The 4,541-nt window shown below is 47.5% G+C and overlaps 1 non-coding gene across 1 annotated transcript; it reads left to right on the top strand.

The window, feature by feature from the left end:
* Positions 1-555: 555 nt before the first annotated feature.
* On the top strand, positions 556-674 carry LOC133219988 (5S ribosomal RNA). Its single transcript, XR_009727611.1, has one exon. It is a non-coding gene; the product is annotated as a 5S ribosomal RNA (ribosomal RNA).
* Positions 675-4,541: the final 3,867 nt, after the last annotated feature.

Below are 4,541 nucleotides of genomic sequence, written 5' to 3'. Positions count from 1 at the left end.
GCATCTCACCTGTGGTGACTTGCATCTTGTCTTACCCTTTGCAAGATTCTGCTTAATTCTTCCGTATCATGATGAATGGTAATTAAAGTTTTCTTTCCATTTTCCTGGACTTCTTTCAGAATGTTAATTAGGTCATGATGCTTTATTAATTACTTTACCAATGTAATGTTCATCCAAGTGGGTGTAGGTGATAATTTGTGGTATATTGTTGTCGTGGTTTAACCCACAGCCAGACAGCTTGTTACCCACTCCCCCCCCCTTCTTGCCCTCCCCCTACTCCTGGGGGAACGGAGAGGAGAATCAAAAAGAAATGCAAATCCTGCTGAAAGCCGGTTTTGCCATAAAACGAAGTAAGGTCAAGGGACCTGCACAGGAGATTCAATTTCTGGGAATAAAATGGCAAGATGGACGTAGACAGATCCCCACAGATGTAATCAACAAGATAACAGCAATGTCTCCACCAACTAATAAGAAAGAAACACAAGCTTTCTTGGGTGCAGTGGGGTTCTGGAGACTGCACATCCCAAATTACAGTTTGATTGTAAGCCCTCAAAAGCCTACGGCCACACCACCCTGAAAACGCCCGATCTCGTCTGATCTCGGAAGCTAAGCAGGGTCGGGCTCGGTTAGTACTTGGATGGGAGACCGCCTGGGAATCCCGGGTGCTGTAGGCTTTTGAGGGCTTACAATCAAACTGTAATTTGGGATGTGCAGTCTCCAGAACCCCACTGCACCCAAGAAAGCTTGTGTTTCTTTCTTATTAGTTGGTGGAGACATTGCTGTTATCTTGTTGATTACATCTGTGGGGATCTGTCTACGTCCTCTTGCCATTTTATTCCCAGAAATTGAATCTCCTGTGCAGGTCCCTTGACCTTACTTCGTTTTATGGCAAAACCGGCTTTCAGCAGGATTTGGATTATTTTCCTCCCTTTCTCAAAGACTTCTTCTGCTGTATCGCCCCACACTATAATGTCATCAATGTATTGCAGGTGTTCTGGCGCTTGCCCCTGTTCCAGTGCAGTCTGAATCAGTCCATGGCAAATGGTAGAGCTATGTTTCCAGCCCTGGGGCAGTCGGTTCCAAGTGAACTGGACACCCCTCCAAGTAAAAGCAAACTGTGGCCTGCACTCTGTTGCCAAAGGAATTGAGAAAAACGCATTGGCAATATCAATCGTGGCATACCACTTGGCTGCCTTTGACTCCAGTTCATACTGAAGTTCTAGCATGTCTGGTACGGCAGCACTCAAGGGTGGTGTGACTTCATTCAGGCCACGATAGTCTATTGTTAGTCTCCACTCTCCATTAGACTTTCGCACTGGCCATATGGGGCTATTAAAGGGCGAGCGGGTCCTGCTGATCACTCCCTGACTCTCCAGTCTACGGATCAGCTGATGGATAGGAATCAGGGAGTCTCGGTTGGTGCGATATTGCCGCCGGTGCACTGTTGTGGTTGCAATTGGCACTTGTTGTTCTTCAACTTTCAGCAGCCCCACAACAAAAGGATCCTCTGAGAGACCAGGCAAGGTGGACAGCTGCTCAACTTCTTCAGTCTCCAAAGCAGCAATACCAAAAGCCCATCGGTACCCTTTTGGGTCTTTGAAGTACCCTCTCTTGAGGTAGTCTATGCCAAGGATGCATGGAGCCTCTGGGCCAGTCACAATACGGTGCTTTTGCCATTCTCTCCCAGTCAGGCTGATTTCAGCCTCCAGTACAGTCAACTCTTGGGATCCTCCTGTCACTCCAGAAATATAGATGGGTTCCACCCCTTGACAGCTCGATGGCATCAGGGTACACTGTGCACCGGTATCTACTAGAGCCTTATACTTCTGCGGGACTGATGTGCCAGGCCATCTGATCCACACAGTCCAGTAAATCCGATTGTCCCCTACCTCCACCTGGCTGGAGGCAGGGCCCCTCTAATAGTCATCACAGGATTGGACGCTTAAGTCATGTTGAAAGGGATTATTCTTCTTTATCACAGGAGCTGGAGTAAGATCAGCTCTTCCACTCCACCTGGGAGACTGCTCACCAGAGACTGAAGCCGTAGCTCTCATGGGACGATCAGTCTTGGCCTTTGCTCCTCTTTTCAATTCACTCACCCGTTCCTCCAAAACTGAAGTAGGTTTTCCATCCCACTTTGTCATGTCTTCTCCGTGATCCCGCAGGTAAAACCATAGGGTAGACCGTGGTGTATACCTCTTGCATCTCCTTTCTCGAACAGTGGGACGCCTTTTGCTAATAGCTGAAATGTGTGTTGGTACACGCGAGGAGTTGGATAAGTCAGATATATCGTCCCTCAATTGTTTGAGATCCTGGGACAGTTTTTCCACAGCTGAGATGATGGAAGGGGTGAGATTGTCTTCGAACTCGCGGAGTTTATGAACCATTTCATCCACTGTTAGTGGTACTATGTCATTCCAGGTTACTGTTGCCAATGAATGGGCGTATGATGATGGTGCATTCCGTGTAAGTTTTCGCCACATGGGTCGTGTACATTCGACTTCATCTGGATCTATGGGTATATTCCCGTTATTCGGCTTGATGTGATAGATCATCTCTACGATGGCTGATTCTCTCAGAGACTGGATACCTTTGTCTATAGTAGTCCACTTGGCCGAACGACTCATAACATCGTCCTTGTATGGAAACCTTTCTTTGACAGCTGCCAAGAGCCACCTCCAAAGACTGAGGGACTTTTTCTCTCTTGCAATTGCTTTGTCAATTCCCCCTTCTCTAGCAAGTGATCCCAACTGCTTGGCTTCTGTACCTTCTAGTTCGTGACCATCGGCCCCATTGTCCCAGCATCGGAGCAACCAGGTGATGATGTGCTCCCCTGGTTGACGGGTAAAATCTTTTCGCATATTCCGTAGCTCGGTTGAGGTCCGAAGTCGAGAAGTCACCTCTCCTTCTTCTTCTTCATCATGTGATGATGACTCCTGATCATGTTCTGGATCGAGTAGTGAACACATTGTTTCTTCATCTTGCTTTAACCTTCCTGCCTCCTTTTTGCTTTTTCTCTTGCGTACAGGGGCAACCGATATTGGTACGAATTGGTCCTCTGGTTTAGTTGCAGTTGTTATCACTGTGGTTTGAGTAGCGACTGTACTTGTTGCTGGGGGTGGTGTAGCTGCTGTACTTGGAGCTGGAGTATTTGTACTGGCTGTTGCTTTGCCCTCAGATCCAGCGACATTTTTTTCCTTTTGAAGGTGCTGGAAAGCATTGAACATGGCCCTGTAAGCGTAGGCCAAGCCCCAGCACGTTGCCATGATTTGTCCGTCTCTGGTATGGCCAGACTGACCACACACCTCATTTAAGTGTTTTACTAATTCTTCTGGATTTTGCAGTTGTTCGGTGGTGAAATTCCAAAGTACTGGAGGGGCCCACTGACCTAGATACTTGCCCATACTGTCCCACACACCCTGCCACTCATGGCTGTCCAGCCTCAGAGAAAATCTCTTGGTCCTCCTACTTCGTTGTTTAACCCCAGACAAGACCCAAACCTGACTCTGCTTAACTTTTGAAAACAGATGAAATAGTTGTGGCCAAAATACACTCTGTATACGTGCCAACATGGTGATCCCCATCACAATCAGCAAACAAGTCTCAATAGCAGTAAAAGGCCATTCAAAACTCTCAAATGATGCTGTAAATGCTCTGGGGGGAGGAATGGGAGGGTAAAAGAATGCCTCCTTCACAGGTTGACCACCCGAGAAGGAGAAAGAATATGTGTAATTGCTAAGCATTTCTATTATATACCTCCCACAGTATAAAGGTGGTGACCATACTGGGAACATAAACCAGATAAGTTTCATGATCAATAATTCTATTGTGTTACAAGTCATCATCATAAAGTACACTGAGACAAGAACTTTAGCCCAAGCCCCACACTTGAAAAACACTAATACAGCAAATACCAGATCTAAGTAAATTACAACATTCTGAAGCTGTGAGATCAAGAGGAACAACTTTGAGAGCCAATAAATCAGCATTGTGATGAGTGACTATTAATCCGGTCAGATCTGTTGTTATCTCAGCCCCTTCGTGCCCCACGTTGGGCGCCAAAAAGAAACTGTCGTGGTTTAACCCACAGCCAGACAGCTTGTTACCCACTCCCCCCCCTTCTTGCCCTCCCCCTACTCCTGGGGGAACGGAGAGGAGAATCAAAAAGAAATGCAACTCCCACGGGTTGAGATAAGAACAGTTTAGTAACTAAGGTACAATACGAATCACCACTGCTACCACCAACGACAACAATGATAAGAGAAAACAGCAAAGGAAAGGAGTACAATACCACGCGCCGAACCACCAGTCCGACCCGGCCGACCCCCTCTCCTTCCGGGTTCCCCCCCAGTTCCCCCCTCGGCATGACGTGCTGTGGTATGGAATACCTCTTTGGTCAGTTTGGGTCAGGTGTCCTGTCTCTGCTTCCTCCCGGCCTCCCCTCCTCCCTGGCAGAGCATGAGACTCACAAAGTCCTTGGCCAAACCAAAACATCACCTCTATCAGCTTTGTTCCGAGCCCGAAGGTCAAAACACAGCACT

The sequence above is a fragment of the Neopsephotus bourkii genome, unplaced genomic scaffold, assembly GCF_033783945.1.
Source record: "Neopsephotus bourkii isolate Nb327-2 ecotype Australia unplaced genomic scaffold, CSIRO-AGI_Nbou_v1 NB_1392, whole genome shotgun sequence".
In the NCBI taxonomy this organism is placed as follows: Eukaryota; Metazoa; Chordata; class Aves; order Psittaciformes; family Psittacidae; genus Neopsephotus; species Neopsephotus bourkii.
This window is presented reverse-complemented; position numbering and strand designations above follow the sequence as displayed.